The sequence below is a fragment of the Chrysemys picta genome, chromosome 10 (genome assembly GCF_011386835.1).
Source record: "Chrysemys picta bellii isolate R12L10 chromosome 10, ASM1138683v2, whole genome shotgun sequence".
Lineage (NCBI taxonomy): Eukaryota > Metazoa > Chordata > Testudines > Emydidae > Chrysemys > Chrysemys picta.
Window position 1 is genome coordinate 10,444,489 of NC_088800.1, and position 20,232 is coordinate 10,464,720.

At 40.0% G+C, this 20,232-nt stretch overlaps 1 long non-coding RNA gene across 1 annotated transcript in view; it reads right to left on the reverse strand.

Annotated features, from left to right (window-relative positions):
* LOC112059175 (uncharacterized) overlaps window positions 1-19,080 on the reverse strand; it is an 86,976-nt gene extending 67,896 nt beyond the window's left edge. The window contains exon 1 of the long non-coding RNA XR_002888408.3: window positions 18,457-19,080. This is a non-coding gene — a long non-coding RNA (uncharacterized LOC112059175). The remainder of the gene's footprint in view (window positions 1-18,456) is intronic.
* Between the last annotated feature and the right edge of the window lie 1,152 nt (window positions 19,081-20,232).

Consider the following 20,232-nt stretch of genomic DNA (forward strand, 5'->3'; position numbering starts at 1 on the left):
ATGGTCATAACTTCAATATTTTGATTTTTTCATGAAATTGTGTTTTCCATTTTTCAACCAGCTCTTGTCTTGAGACTGAACTGTTTGCATCACTAGGGTTATCTCAATTCTGCTTGGCTTGGATTCTTCTTTTACAAGACACTATCCACAGCCACACTGTGTCTCTTCTGAATTAATTGTGGTTTTCTGCTGCATATTTTGAGTCTACACAAGTCTAATGTACATTGGATTCATCAATCATTGGCCCCATGTATCACTAATGCTAACTACTATATAAAGTGACTCATCCCCTAATTATTCCAAATACCAAGTGAGTATTCTTGTGACAGGACAATATGAGTTTGTTTGGCATAGAAATGACTAGTATAAAGTGAACACTGACAGAAGGCTTGCAAAATGATCATGAAAATGTATCCTGGCACAAACCACATTCACCCATCTCTACTATGATGGTGATAATGGAAGAAAAAATTAATGGTAGTTCACTTGCTCATTAATAAATTACCCCCAAAGAACTAGCATTTTCTTAGAAGTCATAACTTGAAAAATCAGACAATATGGAAAATACGGTAAAATATTACAAATATTAAAATAGTTTGACAAACTGATTAATAAACAACCTCATGAAGAGTCTCAAGGCAAATGACCCACACAAAGGGTTGTGGACAACAATTTTTGGAGGGGGCAGGAGGAGGACTTATCTCTTTGGAAGGAGGGGGCTTACACCTTCTGATTGTATTTGATTTTTCAATATTGTAATTCAGTATAATAATGATTAGGATATTACCACTTTGTACTTCATTAGCACCTTCCATTTGTTAATGAATGCTACTTTGATCTATACCAGAGGGGTGTCAATGTAATCATCCCCATTTCATAAATGGGAAAATTGAGGCACAAAAAAGATTAAGTTGCATACCCATGGAAATACTGGAATTTGGACACACCCAGGAATAGAACCCAGTAGAATTGACTCCAGCTGGTGTGAGAGAGCCACAAGAACATTCTTTCTTTTACTTTATAGGCAGAAGATGCTTGTTGTTTTTTGTGAAATCAAGACAAGGTGGCTATCCAGTTGTGCCTCATTCAAACGTCTGAACATCAGAAACAACAATCTATTTAATCTTTCTTTTACATTAAGGCTACATGTTGCATGCCAATCATGCCTGTATAGAACTTAAATCAACCATACATAGCATAGTTGTTCTTTCCCTTGGATTAAAGATATATGACTTCTATTAATCCAGTTGGTGATGTGTTAGAGTAATGAAATATCAGCCTTATCAAGTGAAGTGCTAATTAGACAAACAGCTCTATAACCCGGTGTATTTTTCCACAGTTTTACACAGCTAGATGCTGTGGCATTGCCCAACTAGAGCATTGAAACAGAGAAACAACTGTCATTTCTTTATTTTAAGCACATATCCTGACTTTTCTGGAAAAACCACAGAAAATATATAGTTATGGGTGAGGAAGGATGGGCTGGCAGCTAAGGCCATGGATGGAGGGTCAGGATATCTGAATCCAATTCCTGGCTGTACCACAGACTTCATGTGTGACCTTGGGCAAGTTAGTTAATCACTCTGTGCCTCAGTTTCCGATTTGTGAAATGGGGATAGTGAGTCTTCTTTCCTCCTGTTCTTTGTCTGCCTTGTCTATGTACAGTGTCAGCCCTCTGTGGCATGGACTTTTTCCTACTGTCCATACGTGAAGCATCTAACACATGATGCTCTGATCTCAGTTGGTCCTCTAAGTGCAATTATAATGCAAATAATTAATAATAATGGACCAGATGAAAAATCCCTGCAACTATCAAAGATACTGTGCAGTCACTGAGCCCATCTCAGATATCCCTGTAGCTAGAGGTTAGTGGGAGGGCATTATTTGGTATTGCCACATATAAATTCAGACTCTCTTAAAGGCTATACGGATACTTTAAAAGCAATAGACAAAGCTTTGCTTGTGAATCTAAAATGTTTTTGAATGTTTCTTTTCATTCACTGCTCCAGGTATGACACTGTCCATCTCACTGTCAGGAAAGAATGGAAATGCCTGCCAGAAAAATCACAAATCAAAAGAAAATAGCTTATGAAGCAGAGATGTCTTTTCCAAAGGGTCTCAAATTATAGAACAATCAGTGTGGGTGGGGTAGATATTATGAACACCTACCTGATCTTTGCAGATACTCAAGTGGCCTGATCTAAATCTTATTGGTATCAATGGAAAGACTTCCATTGACTTCAGTTGGACTTTGCATCATTTATATCTAATCCTTGTATTGAACAAGTCTAGTCCACTTGGAACTGTTAGGACTATTTTTAAGCAAGTTACTAAAAGATATTTAGACAGAAATATCCTTGGCCTGAATGAATCACTTTCTGCATCTAATAGTTTCCCCAGAACCTGTCAAAAAAAATCATCAAAGGCTAGTACTTAGATAAACAATATCAAGATGCTTGAGTACTAAGCAGTGATAACATTTTACCTTTGTTTGCTGTGAGAAAGAGGGTTGTACATAAGCCCCACAGAGTTTTAACTTTCACCAAGTTAAATAAAGGTTTAGTAAATGGCATTCGTGCCCTTTTAACCCCCAATATCCAGAGTGCATCCTGTGTGACCATTCATTACTTATGAAATGGCTGTAATTTATACCAAATGGGGTAGGTGAATTCAAACAGAAAGATACCATCAATGATAAAAAGATAACACTTCTCTGTAACAGATGCTTCATTTTATGATGGAAATGGGGAAGCTGAATGCTGCAGGTGCCGGGCTGACATTAGGTCTGTGGAGAATCATTAGAGCCTCCTTAGAGATCTAGGTTTACTCTGTGTTTAATCAGCCACAGTCAGAAGAAATGGCTTCATTTCAGCTTGATGAGAGCCAGATTACAAAAGGAAGATAGATGGCCAATAAGGTTCATTACTATAAGCATATTGTCTTAATTTGAAGAAACAAGCTGGCACCCTGTGCTGAGGAAAAAGTAAAGTGCAATATGGCAAATATCAAAACCCAGTTATTTCAAGTCTCTGTGCTCCCCATAATGAGAATTTCTTGGTTGTTCTTCTTTTAACCAATATAATTTTTTAAACAAACAAACAAACAAATAAAAATGCAACACGCCACCAACTGCCAAGTTCCTCGTGAGATTCCAGTGCTTTAGGTTCCAAAAGGCAGAAGCTTCTTGAAATATTTTGCTCATCTTAACAATTCTCCAGACTTATATATTTGAATTGACTGTTGATCAAAAAGGTCTCTGCCCATAGTATGAACATATACTGCCTAAAAAGGTCGAGGTGAAACCATCTATTAAAACCTCCCAAGACACCCACAGTCCAGCTGGACCAATGAAACTGTCAGCCAATATGGGGATGCTTGTGCCAGCAGGAAAAGGTACATTCAAAGGAGGTGGACCTAGACCAATGAACGCATTCCCGCAAGAGACAAGTACCTCTCTGCTTTCAGAACTAAATACAGAAGTCCTTTCTTTTACTTAGCTTTCCCTCAATCTGTTCTTTGTTATTTCTCTCCCTCACAAACACACACACAAAATTTCCCCATAAACTAAACAAGCTGGTTCTTCTACAGGCCAGTGTCAAAGACAGGGCTATTGTTATTTTGATTTTGAAAAACATGGGGAACTTTCAGATAATGTGATGGGGACAAAACTATTATTACTATTAATAGTTTATTCTGGAGGAGCACCTAGAGAGGCTCCAATCATGTTGGGATAGGATGGTGACAGGCACTATCCGAACATCTAGATCTTGATTTGCAGAGGTGCTGAGCACTCACAATTTCATTTGAAGTAAATGGGAAATGTGGGTGCTTAGCGCTTCTTAAAATCAGGACAGTAGTAAATGCTCCAAAGAGATTACAGTCTAAGGACCTGTTCCAATGGCGTAGTTTCCTCTGACTCAATGCAGTTTGGATCAGGCCCTGAAAGATAAGAAGGTGGAACAAATGGAGTAGGGCTACAGAGGGATGGGTAACATTAATAATCAGGTATCAGAGGGGTAGCCGTGTTAGTCTGAATCTGTAAAAAGCAACAGAGGGTCCTGTGGCACCTTTGAGACTAACAGAAGTATTGGGAGCATAAGCTTTCATGGGTAAGAACCTTACTTCTTCAGATGCAACAAGTGAGGTTCTTACCCAAGAAAGCTTATGCTCCCAATACTTCTGTTAGTCTCAAAGGTGCCACAGGACCCTCTGTTGCTTTTTATTAATAATCAGATGTTTCAGTATAGTCTGTGTGCACAATTTGTAGGTGTAATAAGCAGGAATCACAATATGCCACCTACTTAGCTGTTATCAGATGGCAGATTTCCATACACATCATGGCAGAGGGGAGTTTTAAGGAGGCACTGGAGGGAGGATACTGTGGTTGCTTTATGGAGCTCGAGGAGGTGTTTTCAGGCAGCATGAGAGCATGAAGGTGCTTAAGGGAGAAGTGGATAATCAAGGTTGGCAGAGCAATGGAGGGGGTTGACATCACACTGATATAATGGGATGGACAGAACGGGGCTAAATTGTGAATTGGCTTTGAAAGTAACAACAAGAAGTTTGTATCTGATGCAAAGGAGAAGCCAATGGAGAGTCTTAAAGAGGAGGGTGATGCGGGTAGGGCGATGGGCCAACCAGGATGCTTTTAGCAGCTGCATTTTGAATGGAGTTGAGGGGGATGAGGTTGCTGTACTCAGGACATGAGACGATCATCTAGAACGTCTTGATAGATAAAATAGAAAAACAAAGGATAGGAGTATCCTCCCAGTTGTCACTCGTCTATTATAGATAGTCCCATGCAAATAGTACGCTATCTGCCATTTTCCTGGTGTCCAGGAGGGCTTTTCTGCTAACTTCCTTGTTTCATTTCTTTCAGCTTCTAGTCATTCAAGATCTCTTAACCCAATTTTACACTAATGCAAATATGAAAGTGAAGGAATGACAAATGATTTACACCGTGGTAAGGGAAGAGAATCAGGCCTTTTGAGTCCTTTGAAGCATAAAGAATATGCTCACTTTCACCTCACCACTCTTGTTTTCCTAACACATCAAAAAAAGGATCTCAAGCTCTAGCAAGAACAATAACATTCATTTGATCCTCACATACTTTCCAAATGCCTCCTAGTAAAAGTAATAGCAGCCCATGAATAGTTACACACAAGCAAGTCTTTTTAAACAGTTCTGTACATGTCACATCTGTGGTTTTGCAATATATGTTGCATCTCCATGGAGAGAAACCTTTAATTGTTCAACCCAATTTTATAGCTGTACTGACACAAAAGAGTAGTGAACTGATCCCTGAACTGCTCATAAAAGTGCATTTGCACAGACTTCTCTATGGAGTGAGCTGAAGATGCCTAGATAGTCTAATGTGAATACATTATCAAACCTTACCTTTACCTAGGCACGTTGACCACATTTTTCTGAAAACGATAGGCTGAAACATTCACAAAGTGGAGACTTAAGAAGCTTAACAATTGGTAGAAATATTATCATCCACCATCGTGGTAACATTATCCAGTCATTCCCACCCACAGACATATGCATGCATGCTGGATTTAGGCTTAGAAAACTGCAAACAACACCATAAGTGTGTGGTCCTCAGTGTCTGAGGATGAAGTGAACAGAAACGTTTCAAGCACGCTAGCTGAAAGAGGGGAGGGGGAAGGGAGAGGAGCGGATTTCCCTGCCTCAGTGACGATCATCTCTCTTTCTACATACTGCTAAACTATACTTGCCAGGTATGGCTTTTATCCTGCCTTCTGAAGAGCAAACCTTTTGCCTTTTGGAATGCACCAAATAGCATGCAGTTTAAAAAATATCACCTGGTGAAATATTCTCAGACTTCCTATAGGCCCTTCCCTCCCCTCCTTGCCACTTAGCAATTACTTAATTTAAACGCTGTTATAATTAATGGTGAAAGACCAGCTCCTCAGAGCTCTGCACCCAAGCCGGAGGGGGGGGGGGAGACATCGACAGCTTTCTGCGTTTTGCCCCACCCCCCAATATCGGTAGGATCCTTGGCATCAATTAAAGCAAGTTCAGAGCTGCTTTAATTTGCACCAGTTGAAAAGACTTGCTAGAGGTCATTCTGTTGGCATAGGATTGCTCAACACTCTGGCCATGCCTGCTTCTGTCCCTAGGATGCCCATCGCATTCTGCAATGCCCGGAGAAGATGGGCAGGTGGGGTGGCGTGGCATACAGTCAATTATTCCAATTTTATGCCACCTGGGATTCCCCAGGAAAAGAGGCCGCCCTGTTAGGACACCTCATTGTTCCCTTTTCATTGCAGCAAAGGGGACAGAGTGTGTGTCAAGCCTGAACTGTCTGACTTAAAGTTCTTGTTTTAAAAATGAAGCTCAACTTTGCTTTTCTGCAAATCACTCCTATGTGACTCAAAGGGGGGAAGACGACAATGTAAGTGGACAGACACCAGCTTATTAATAAGCTTTGGGCAGGCTCAGCTCTCTCGTGTATGTGCAAATGCCAATGTTAGCATTGGAAATGCAACATCATTGGTTTTGGATAGAATTTCTGCCACCAAAGGGCCTGTAAAATCTTGCTCATGTGCACAGACCTTCCTCAGTTGAAGTCAATGGGTAAATAAGGGTTATTCACAATGAGGAAGGTTTTTTTTTTCCAAGGCTGGGACTTTATTCAGTGACACAAAGAGATACCACTTCACACCTATGATGGGCATGGGGCATCTCATTAGATTCTGGCAAGAAGGTGGAATTTTCTTCCAAGCACATCTGCTGTCTGTGGACGACATTCAGTGGAATAGATTTTTTTCCCCCTCAGCGTACGCACATGCCAAAGCCTTCTTGCGAAAAGTACTTAATGTTCTACAGCATGACAGTCATGCGGTGCCTGCCAGTGCAAAATGAACACCCTTTCTGGGATAGTTGCCATTTGCACTGGCACCAGATCCTAGTGAAACAATCATGTTGAGGCATTTTACACATGACAGTGAAAGTGCACACATGTGAAGCGCTCCTAAGTACAGTGCTGCAGATCTTGGCACACTATTTTACATTCTGCTTAGCAATCAAGTACACATGGAGCAAGAGAATCCTGTGCCAGTGACAGTTGCAAGTAGGTGGAATTAGTACCCACATAAGCAATATATTTGTCAGCAACCTAGGGAAGAATGTGCACCAGTGTTCACTCCAGATAATATCCCTGCTGGGATTTCTGGATATACCATAGCGTATTATGGCCTTGAAGGAGGATACTCCGGCAATATGGTTCTATCCACCTATCTGATCATCATTGTATATCTCACTTAATCAGTTCCCTGATTGCAGGAGACAAAGGAGTTGGCAGAACTCCCTCCCTCCTATTCTCTGTCTGTGGGACACAACGCTTTAGTCTTCTGAGGGTTGTACTACTTTGGTCTAATTTGGGTTGTTGGGTGACCTGTGCTATATCAGATTAGATGATCTGGTGGTCTCTTCTGGCCATGAACTCTATGACTCAGTTGGGTGGTACATATGAAGAATTCAACAAAAACACAACATTTTCCATTGTGGATCAGACCACTGGTCCACTAAGCCTCCAACAGTGGGCAATACCTCAAGTTTCAGAGGAAGCAACAACCTAAATAGATAAACACCCTAGAATGTACCTAAGACAACGGTAAAATGCTTTACAGGACGGAGTCTTCCTGACCACTGCAGAACATCAAGTTTGTCATGAAGCATGAAGTTAGATTTTCCATATACTGGTCTGTATGGCTACCCATAAAAGCTCAAATTCATCCCTCAACTGGCATTAATGGGTTTGCCAAGGATCATTTCAACCCATAACTAGTCAGAAAAATTAAAATTATCCAGCTCTACTTAAAATCCTGCTACAGTATTTGGAGACTGCATTTTTTTTTTTACCTCGAGGATATAGAATAACTGATGTAACAGTGAGGCTACTGCAAGGAAGAGGGAAATCTGTACCAGTGGTGAATGGTTCCTGGAGCTAGTTACTCACTCAAATAAGAGATTGTAAAAGAGAAAATTAATATATTTATCTTCCAGAAAGCTGCCACTTTGTATGTTTGGATCCACAACTTCATTGCTGGGTACCTATTCTGTTTGCTGCTGTAGTTATGTTGCTTCATTACTTTGCTAGAGAGAGAGGAGAAAAAAAGCTAGTAATTTATGACTCTTATTAATACGGTAGGCTGGATGTGTTGACAACATGTCAATAATTATTTCTGGAAAGACCCTAACAGTAGACTCGAGGACACTGTAAGATGACTCATTTTACCAGAAGACAGATATGTGTGACCTGAGCTTTATGACAGATGTCAAATATATCGAAGTGTGATATGAGGAAGATCATCTTATTGGCAAAGTAATGAGAGGCCACTGAGAAGATTAATGCTAAGTCTGACTTTTGTTGTGTGTTGTGTCCCCCTTTCCCATTTTTTCTGTAGGTGAGACAGAGGAAAGAGAGGGATCGGCCATGGTCTCGGGTAGACCTGATGTGAGAGAAATTTGGATATGCAATAATCCCGGTCAGTGTGACACCTTCCTTTCTACTGGGAGAGTTTAAAAAACAAACAAACAAAAGCACCTCAGCAGAAATAATCCTGGCTTTTGATAAATCTGTGGCTCTGCTGTATGTGAGTCCAACTCACCAAACAGTGTGGCCCTCATCTTCCAAGTGGCTAGTGACTTTGAGTGCCCAAGTTATGACACCGTAAAGGGGTCTTATTTTCAGAACGTGCTAAGTACCCACCTCCTGAAAATGAAGCCCTTTTGTCTCAAATTGGTCATGGTCACCCCAAAATGGAGGCACCCAAATTCACCAGTCTCTTTGGAAAATGTAGGCCCAGGACATTTTTGTTTTCTGATGATAGCACAATGACACTTTCTTTTCAAATCTGGGACATTAGTCCCTGGGAACAGCTGAGACACCTTATTTGGTTGGAGTTCCTTGTTTATTACTGATCTGCACAGGAGCTGCGTGCTGTTGGCATTGCTGCTGATTCTCTCTTGAGAAGGAGAGAGAGAAACAGAGTTCCTTTCAATCTGACTTCTAGAATTCAACAAGGCACTCAGATATCACAGTGATGGTCATGGCACTGCAGCCTGGAATAGAATAGAACAGAATAGCTCTGGCAGCTTGCCATGCAGTCTAACGGTTTGCACACTAAACTCCTTCCCCAGCAGTGTTAGGGTTCTCAGATTACCACAATATGGTGGCCTTCAAGGGTCATGCCATTCCATCTTTCTGTTGGCAAGCACACCCCCACATCTCTTTTCTCTTTCATGCCTGCTTATCCCCAGAGGAGCGGAGCTCACAAAGATGTCACCTTGAAATAAGGACACTGGACTTGCACTTCTATGATGGACGGAAGGCTACAGAATAGGATGACCAGATATCCCGATATTTGGGGCTTTTTTTTCATATGGGCTCCTGTTGCCCCCTACCCCCGTCCCAATTTTTCCCGCTTGCTATCTGGTCACCCTACTACAGAATGCCACGTCGATTGCAGGAATGCTAGGGGAGCACAACCCGTTCAGTATGACAGGCACAGGTGTGTCCTTTCTCATGGATGGTGTTTAATACAAAACATTGTGTTTGAAATATGAACCAGCCCTTGCATTTATAAAAGATGGTCATTTGTGTAGATCCCCAAAAGATTAATTACCCCACTATTCTGTGCTTCTGCAGGAAGGAGCTGTTACGAACTAGTGCTTAGGCTTCTGACTGACTGTTCTGAATGGCTGGGTGCAAATCCTGCTCCTTAGTCTTGTGGCTTGATAAAGCCTGGAATGCATGTTAGGGTACTGAGAAGTGGAGAACAGGAGTACTTGTGGCACCTTAGAGACTAACAAATTTTTTAGAGCATAAGCTTTCGTGGACTACAGCCCACTTCTTCGGATGCATATAGAATGGAACATATATTGAGGAGATATATATACACACATTCTTCTTTTTGCGGATACAGACTAACACGGCTGCTACTCTGAAACCTGAGAAGTGGAGCTGGGTTAAATTTTTTGGCCTCCTCCATTTTTTTTTCTTTTTTCATTGAAAAATGCAGATTTGTGACACTGGACTATTTTGTGAATTCATGTTGTTTTTTCCCCAAATTGTTTTGGTTGGGGGCAAAAATGAGGAAAAAAAATCAAAATGTTTTGTTTTGACATTTTCGTCTCAAAATAAACTCTTTTGAGATGAAAATGTCAAAACAAAACATCTTTTGGCTTTTTGATATGCTGGACTTCTTGGAAAATTTCATTTTTGGTTTGACCTGAACCAATTCCCTCCACCCCCCACCCAGAATTGTCAGGGAACTAAAAATTCTATTATTCACACAGCCTTACTAAGGACCACTGTGTGGCTGGTGAATCTGTGGATACGTGAATCCACTGGTTGCACCACTCCACAGGGTTGGAGATGCAGCTGAATCTGCCCAAAAGCAGTAGTATTGATGGTGGAGCAGTTTTGGAGGAAGAGTTTATGGTCCAGCAAGCTATCGTTGACCTCCTATGTGCACAGACAGGGCTGTTTTCCTATGAAACAGAGGTGTTTGCACATAATATCAATGTCAAAGTGGCAAAATTATATACTTCAATTAACTGAGCTGGTTTTTTAAGTCCTCATTTTTTTATCTGCGCCATTTTGTTCTTTCTTTGCACAGCACAATGGGGTCCTGCTCCATGACTAGGGCTCCTAGTTGCTACAGTAAGACAAATAAATAAATACAAATAATATATGTCCTGCTTCTCTTTTCACCAGAGACATTTTTGTCACTAAAGTGAGGTTTTTTCAAGCTGGAAAATATGAATATAAGGCAAGGCTCTTGATGAAACGGAGGGTACTTCTTGACTAAACCAAACCAAAAGTTCTTTCAACAGAGCAGGATATGTAATACATACATCAAAATCAAGAAGCTCATGTTCATGGTTTCACCAGGAATAGGACAAGTTTCTTTCATTCAGCTCCAGTAGTGGCACGAATTTAACTATATTGTGTTAGCAGACGCTGCTATATTAATTAAAAATGTAGTTTTAATTATTTACCCTACTTGGTTCATACAAATCTCAGTAGTGTAATCAGTGGGCTTCCTTAAGGATTTTCTCAGTATTCAGAAATAGAAAGGGTTTGTCTTTTCACTTTACTTAGGAGTGTATTCAGACTCTGCTTTTTTACTTCCAGGTCACCAGTTCTAATCTGGCCCAGTTGTGTCAATAATGCTTAGCAATCATATAGTATTTCTATATGTGCAATGCATTGTATGGATCAACTAATTAATCTCGCAAAACCCGTGTGAAGTAAGAGGGAACGTATTATTATCCCTATTTTACAGATGTGGAAACTAAGGCAGAGAGCTGACTCATTTAATATTAATATATGGAGATATGCCTATCTCATAGAGCTGGAAGGGACCTTGAAAAGTCATTGAGTTGAGTCCAGTCCCCTGCCTTCACTAGCAGGACCAAGTACTAATTTTGCCCCAGACCCCTAAATAGCCCCCTCAAGGATTAATCTCACAACCCTGGATTTAACAGGCCAATGCTCAAACCACTGAGCTATCCCCTCCTTAGAGGAAATGGCAGAGACTGGAATAGAAATCAGGATAATCAGACTCTTAACCCTGCACTTGTTCTTCCATGAGTAGTTATGTCTGATGGATGATTCTTCAGTGGTTTGATGTGCTGAGATTAGTTGTTGCAGCTGAACATAGTAACAAAACATTTACAAAGAAAAATATCATTTTTTTTATGATGGAAATTTTCTTTCTTTTTTCTCTTACCAAACTGAGTTAGGACACTGAGGGGTCAAATCCTTGTAATTTAATAGGACAATAGAAGATGAGTTTGAGAGCCTTAGCAAACCTTGAGGGTCCAGCTTTATATATTCTTGGCATATATTTAGTCAAGTGTTTACTTTCAGCACAAGTTGCATTTCGCACTGCAGAGCAATGGCCTTGTTGCAAACAGCAGAAAGAAGCTCAAAGCAAAGAGAAGTGGAGGGAAGAAGTGGTGAGGTTAGAGCCAAAAAGGCCTGACAGTAATATTCTGTAGCTCACAGTTGTGGGAATCTCAGTGTTTGCTTTGTTGGGAGCATGCAGGAGGTAGACAATGTTCAAACTCTATCTCCAGCCCATGGTGAATGGTAAAGAGTGGATGAGGAATTCTTGGTTTTTCTTCCTTTGTCAAATTCTCTTTTCTTCCGTTTCCAATCCCCTCTCATCTCCACACTTCACTTTTTCTCAATCAGACGAAGGAGTCTTCTTGAATAGAAAAAGCTGCATCATCTAAGCTGTTACAACATAATAGAGAATGATGTAACTCTACACAGCCTGTCGTGTACCCTGGAAGTGTAATTAATAGGTGTGCTCTCCCCCTATCCAAGGCAGGTGCTTGACTGATACAATTTGGGATATCAAATACCAGCCTGAATTGTTTGTTGTGGGTACAAGTAGCACAGGTAAGAACACCTGCGAACCAAATACTCTTTATGAATTCTGGCCCACCTTAATTATACACTTTCTGCAAACAGTCAGTAAAAAAATCCCAAACATAAATGATCATGTAGCTTGAAGAATCAGACTTCTCCAATGATACAAGGCAAGCCTACATAAAAACATGCTTTATAAACCAGAGTCATCAATATTCCAGGTCCTGCAGCATAGATTTCATTGAAAATCAAATGCCCTTTAAGCATATTTTCATGACAATATATCCAGTATCCCTTTCATTATATCCCCCCTCCTCTTCTCCCCTGTTCTATTTCTGGTTTGACCACATGTGAACCAAGATTAAATGATTTAGACACCTTTTTTTCCCCCCAGCATTTGCAGTCTTCTACAAAAGTGGTTAAAATGAATTTTAATATGTTGATGGCACTTATTGAAGAGCTTAATATTCATAATAAATACCCCTTGGAAGTAATCACTAGCACATCCTTTTGACAGAGGGGTCAAGGCTGCTAATGACAATAACTACTGCAAAATGCAATTCAGTCAATTACGTTAATTAAATTTCAAACTCCGTAATGTCTTCCCATTTATATAGTAAACTAATAGGGGGGAAAAGAACACCATCTTTATCTACCTCCATTTATATCTCCCAAAATGTTTCCTTATGTTTTGTTTTAACATTTGCAGCTCTCACCAGCTTCTCAGAACATTTAAGATAATTATGGGCTTGGCAAATAAAGCTTATTCTTCAGCAAGAAAGGTTGAGATTTTCTTTTGAATGTTCTTTTATAGAATAAAAGCTTTTGCTTCACAGATCCTAATCTGGTATTTACAGACTAGCTTATTTTGGATAGTGCCGGCATTCCAGCGTAAATGGTAGAAGTGTCTCCATTTCAGCGAATCCTTTTTTAATTATATTGTTTGAAATTGGAGTAAAAAGGAACACAGCTGTCTGGAGATTTGAGTAGTATACAGGTTAGAGTATACATAATGAGCTCATGAGAAATAACAGCAGCAGAAGTTTAATATATTTTGCGTCGAAGGTATTTTACACTACGGGCCAGATCCTCAGCCGGTGTAAATTGCATAGCTTGATTCTATATAGGTTCTTACACCACACTCATCACAGCAGAATCTGAATTCCTATTGACTCCAATTCATATACACCAGCAGCAGATTTGGCCCATGTTTGTAATGGAGCAATAATGTGTAAAATTAAAGCCCTACATTATCTGGAACATGCATGAATTAAATTACAACCAGCAGTGACATTCCTACTCTGAATTCAGTAAAATCAATAACATTGTTCACATGCTCACAGTAAGTACTCCTGTGAACATTTGTAATGATTGTTTTCGAGGAGGCTACATGACTTTAGTGACTATTTTAGTGTCGTCTATCTTTTGGGGAGCTCCTTATTTTGCCAGAAGTATAATCTTTGTGATCAGCAGCAAGTAAGGTTTGAAAAGGATCCCCCTAAGCAAATGCATTTGGTTCTGAAATACAGACGGGGGTATTTTCTTTGTATCTCTGTGCTTTCGCTGAACTCTTGTAAACTGCAGCAGTATCTTCAGCGGGCTCCCAAGTTCCCTGACAATGCTATAAATTTCATTAGGAAGATGAAGTCCTACAGTGCAATTAACTCCAAAAGTGGTACAAAGCAATAGCTTGGAGATACTGGCCTACAGTACTTAGCACTTAACTCTGAAATTCAGATAAGCCCTATCAACTCAGGGTTGTGTTTAATGTTCACTCCTGCTTATATACCGCAGACACAACCTAGCGGTCACAGTGTTAACACTCCCCAATATCTATTACAATTAGTTTTTGATTAAGAGGCCTAGCATGGCTTTTGAAGCCTTTTATGTTGTGTCAAATGGCTAGTGATGGAGTGAGATGCACAGACACCTCCCAGTAACAAAGCATCTTGTAAAAGGTTTCAAGTGAACTATTTTATCATCCTAATGGAAACCAGATGACTCTAACTCCCCCTTTAATTTCAACTATTTACTGAAGAGTCCTTGTTTTGAATTACTTAAAGATTTATTCTAAACCACTATCTCATGCATTAAGAATCACTAATGACAAAGCCATTTCAAGTGGAGCAAAGCTTTTAAAGACAACTGTGACTATGCCAATGCATTTTATTCTTAAGCGTATACCACTTTGTAATGCCTTTGCATTTTTATATCTCTGCTTAAATTTTCTTTCTGATTATCACGAACACAGCTTGTATTCAAACATTTTGACGCTGTAGTGGAGCGTCTAGTTGTGATGGTGATAGTCAGTGGTTTTATTCCACATTAGGATAATTGATGACCACAATTTGGGCCTGATCCTCCACGTTGGGCCTGATCCTTATCATAGACTCATAGAATCATAGAATATCAGGGTTGGAAGGGACCTCAGGAAGTCATCTAGCCCAACCCCCTGCTCAAAGCAAGACCAATCCCCACCTAAATCAACGAAGGGTATGTCCAGATTACCCGCCGTATCGGCGGGTAGCAATCGATTTATCGGGGATCAATATATCGCGTCTCGTTAAGACGCGATATATTGATCCCCGAACGCACTCCCCATCGACTCTGGAACTCCACCAGAGCGAGCAGCGGTAGCGGAGTCAATGGGGGAGCCGCGGCCGTCGATCCCGCGCCGTGAGGACCCAAGATAAATCGATCTAAGATAGTTCGACTTCAGCTACGCTATTCACGTAGCTGAAGTTGCGTATCTTAGATCGATACCCCCCTCCCCAGTGTAGACCAGCCCCAAGAGTATCAGAGTAACCATTGTTGACTTCAGGAGAATGAGAAAGGGCTGCAGGATGAAGCGTGTAGAGGAAAATGCTGTTCTCGGTACACAGTTCAATTATTTCAACTGAGCAGCGAGATCTTAGGAGGAAAACCTTGGCCACACTGTGTTGGTTACTCCATCGTAATGGCTGGCATTAGCTCCCAGGGTTCTAGCATTCCCCATCTGGAGATGGAAGGACTTCAGGGTGGATCACCTATCACTGCCCCTACTCCTCTCTGGCCTATTCTTTCCCTTGGCCCAAGTCATTCCGCACCTTGCTGCACCGGGAGTCATCAGAGACGTGGGCTCTGCCTCCCGGCTTGTGCAGCAGAACTCCACCATTTCCATTCAGCCTCCCCCACACAAAGAGCAAGGCTCCCCCGCATGAGCTAGGTCATGAACTGTTTATCATGATGTCACGTAACACTGTTATTTACATCTGTGTCAGTATTTTATCATGCGTATTCTCCCGTTCTCTGTGGAATGGCCTTCTAAGATATTCCAAGCAATACAGCTAAAATATTTTGTACTCAGTAACCCTATTTGTGTCAAACAGTAAAAGATTTCTATATATTGAAATAGTATTATGGTGCTGAATGGTATTAAAGAATAACATGGATAGTTTAATGAATATGGAAAATTGTAGCTAAATTAATATCGAAAGAAACACTTGTGTCAGGAAAGAAAGAGGGAAAGAAATAAAGCTTTAAGCATGTAGGAATAGGTCATGTATTAAAGTATAACCATTAAAAATGTTTTGAGAAACCAATGATTACTCTGAATAAACAGAAGGCATTGTGCTTTATTTATAAAAAACACCCAGCAAATATTGACTTCTCTTGAGGTGGATATCAAGATTTATTGACCCTTTGGGACAATGAATCTTCAGAGTTACAGAAACAAGTAGTCAATATGTATTGTTATGAAACAGTCATTGCAAATGTTTTCACTGTAAATCTCTCCATTCGGGTGATGGATTTCAAAAGTCTGACTATTTTCCCTTTGAAACCAACATCCTATAATATGTGGAGATGTACTTTAGCGGTACAGGAAAAACAAAGAAACATCTGTTCACGTCCTGCAAGGGGACAAATAATTGCTGCCAATTAGGATGCCATTATTTATATATGTGATCTTATTGGCTCATCAAAAATAAATAATATTTGTCATCACCAAACTCAGAAGCATATACGTTAATTTCTACAGATGATCTAATTGCGTGATACTGTTCCATACTTCACAGTTATTGACTTCTGAAGTTGGACTTCAGAAAGTTACTGTCTCTTTACCTTGCTGCTATCAGCCAATTGCGAGGAATTTTTTTTTTTTAATGTTTGGGACAATACTAGTTAGAGCTACAGATGGGCCCAGAGCTGGTTCTAGGTAGGGATGGGTGAGCAGAAGTAGCAGCCGGGAGGTGCTGCCCAGCTTTTTCTTTCTCAACTATTTGGGGCAGGGGATAAGAGGGGCATGTTCAAAACATTTTCTGCCCTAGCCTGCAAAATGGCTAGAGACGTTCCTAGATTGGCCTTAACTGCAAAGTTCAGATTTGGATCCAGGGCTTAACAAATTCCAAATTACAGAGGTGCATGATAATAATAAGTAATAATGGAATACATCACACATTATACCCTGAGATCTAAAAGCACATCACAAACATTAATTAATTAAGCTTCACAACACCACTTCAATGCAGGCAACTATCATCTACATTTTACAAATGGGAAAACTGAGACGCTGAAAAATTAAATGACTTCCTGACGGTCACACGTGGAATCAATGGTAGAGCTGGAGTGAGAACTCAGGTCCACTGATTCTCAGTCCCTTGCTCCAACTACTAGGCAAAATTGCCTCTTACATGTCTTTGAAATTAGTGCTCGGAAAGTCAATTAAATACAGAAACTTACTAGAGGTCAGATGTTGGCTGCCCCTGAATGTGTGCATAAGGGAGCTGGAGGACACAGATACACCTGTACAGCTGAATTAGAGGGCAATCGGTTTCCCTGTGCTTGTCCTCCTTGGACTTGATCCAAAGCCTATTGAAAGCAGTGGAAAGATTCCCACTGACTTATGCACCCTTTGGCTTAGTTCCCTTGGCTGCCAGGTTCTGGGGAGCCATATTGTTGGCCAATCCCCTAAAGGGGCACAGTAAGAGTGTGTCAAGGATGCTGGCCCTCTGTACGCTGGCTGGTGGTCAGAAGCTGGCTCTAAGGGGAAAACAGGCTCACCTTGTTAGTGTGCTCTCTCTGCAGATTTGCCCATAGGCAGCGTGGTCTCGTTTAAAAGCTAAGAACTGTGCCTAAGTAAACTATACAGATTGCATCGTTAACATCCTGGCTGGGATGATTTAGTTGGTGTTGGCCCTGCTTTGAGCAGGGGGTTGGACTAGATGACCGCCTGAGGTCTCTTCCAACCCTAATACACCTCTACCCTGTTATAGTGCAACCCGATATAACACGAATTCGGATATAACGTGGTAAAGTAGCCCTCCCACGGGGCGGGGCTGCGCACTTCGGCGGATCAAACCACGTTCGATATAACACGATTTTACCTATAATGCAGTAAGATTTTTTTGGCTCCCGAGGACAGCGTTATATCGAGGTAGAGGTGTATTTTATGATTCTAATATTTTTTTCATGGCATCTTGGGCCTGGAATTGGCATCCTTTTAAAATATATTTTAAATTGAAATAAATTTCTGACCACACCCATTTATAACACACTTTGATTTTTTTACATACTATGCAAACGGGCCCTGATAAGGTCTCATGGGATTATAATATGGGGAAAGACACTTTATCCAACACTTTCCTATATCAACCCAACCATATTTGTCAGCCATTCCTTTCTCCCTAACCATTACTGGCATATAACAGCACTCCTGGTTCACCAACCCAACCATCAGAAATCTTTTCTGCTGGGCGATGTAACATGCCATCTACTGTAACTCGATGCTTTGACCCCTTTTATTGTTCTCTCTCTTTCCCTCCGCTCCGTTCTTCGTTTTGAATTCACCTTTTAGCTGATGCTGGATGTTATTATAACATAACCCAACTTAAATAATGTAATTTTCAAGATGAGTATGTCATACTGGGTACAATGCACTTAAGATTCAAATACACTTTTTTTTATTGTGACTGTATCACACTTGAAAGTAACATCATTTATCTTTACAAATATTCATCCACACATACATATAGAATCTAATATATAAGTATTATAATGCTTACCATTCAGTCCCTTGTGAGTATTCATTCCTCAAGTTTTGCATCGTTTTTATTACCAGGAAGAAAACCCATAGGACAGAAAAGCCACAGTTGAGCTGAAGAGCTAACCATAAATGAACAAAAATCTCACTCCTCAAGGCATATCTGAGAGAGAAATGCTGAGAATGCAGGTGTTTTTTTTAAAAAAAAAATCTTAGTAAAACTTTTACCATTGGCAATTTAAATACATTTTGCTGAGAATCAATACACAGCTTCCGTGATCATCAATAGGATACTAAACTCCAACATTTATATGTTTTAATATATTTTTTTCAGTAATGATCTAAAGGAGGGGCTATATTTAAAGACACAGATAAGTTTGGGGATGAAATCAATTCTTCATTTCATATTCTGCGATGTTGTCAACAGAGAGCATTGTGAGCTCAGGGTAAGAATCAATTGCAAAATATATAGCTGTGCAACACTTTTTATCAATGATTTGAATAACTTTACTGTGGCTGCCTGAAATAAAAAATAATTTGTTGGGAAGGCAAGGGAGAGAAAGAAAGAGTGAGAAATTAATGTCTTAAAATTAGGTTTCCTCTAGCTTTAATTCCATATGCCTTTAAATATTGGTCCTTGCCCTTCCCAAAGTTACTTCTATCCACTATTTTCATGAGCTTGCTGTAAACTGCCAGTTTTCCGGTGTTAATTATTAATATGACCTGTTTATGTACTAGTTATCCAGCTAACCATTAATGTCTGTTTACTCATTGATGACCTTTGCAACTGCGTACCAGTCTCTTGGCCTGTAAATGTCAACATTTTTTTAAATAATCGAAATGCTCTTCATATCTTATGACTATCTAACCAACCCCTTAAAGATTTTTTTTATTTAATGGAAAAACAAAATGTAAATACTGTCATTTTTCAAGGATTACAAATCACCGAATTTTAAGCGAAGGGAGTTTAAGCCAAAAGGTCCATGTGAGAAAATCCAGAAGAAATAATTTCACTATAAAGTTCTCTCTCTTTTGTACTAAAAACCAAAACCCACCCAACCAGCACTAAAGGACCGGGACCTAGTTCTGGGGAATGGAACACATTTTTCTCAAAATTTCATTAAGCACTTCCACATTCAAATAAGTCTGCAGGATTTATCTCTAGTTAGGCAGTCAGTATACATTAACCCTGACACTGGCAAGACATTTCTAATCCACACACTCTCCTCCTAATGGCTAAAATTTAGATTAGGCAATACAGCTGGATTAAGGCAGCAAAGGGTGACCTTAATTTTACCCATCACTGCAAACTGTGTATCTTTGGGTTTTGTTAATTACATTAGCCTAATTTAAACAGACAATCAGAAGCCCAGTTAAAAACAAAAAGGAAAGCATTCCCCCCCTAGAAATGTTGTGTATGATGGTCTCTCCCTAGCTGTTAGCGAGATTATAGAAGCAGGCAGCTTTTTTCTTCTTTGGTCAACTAACATCCTTGACTAGGAAAAGCCCCATTGAAATATTATCTTTGCAATAACATTTACAATTTGTAGATTTGAAACCGGCTTTTTACTGAAATATTTTCAAATATTAACATCTTCTTGTCCATAAGTAAGAGTGGTGGCATTTACAGAGATTACAGTTTTGAGCTATGTCGTGCGGGTATGTTCACATTTTCTCGTCCATTGAGTTCTAACTTCAATAACATTTGGGGGGTTTTATGAGCTACAACCCTGAATGCTTAGTGAGTCTGTCATTTCATGTTGAATTTATCATATAGAAAGTAAACTGTGGAGCAAGC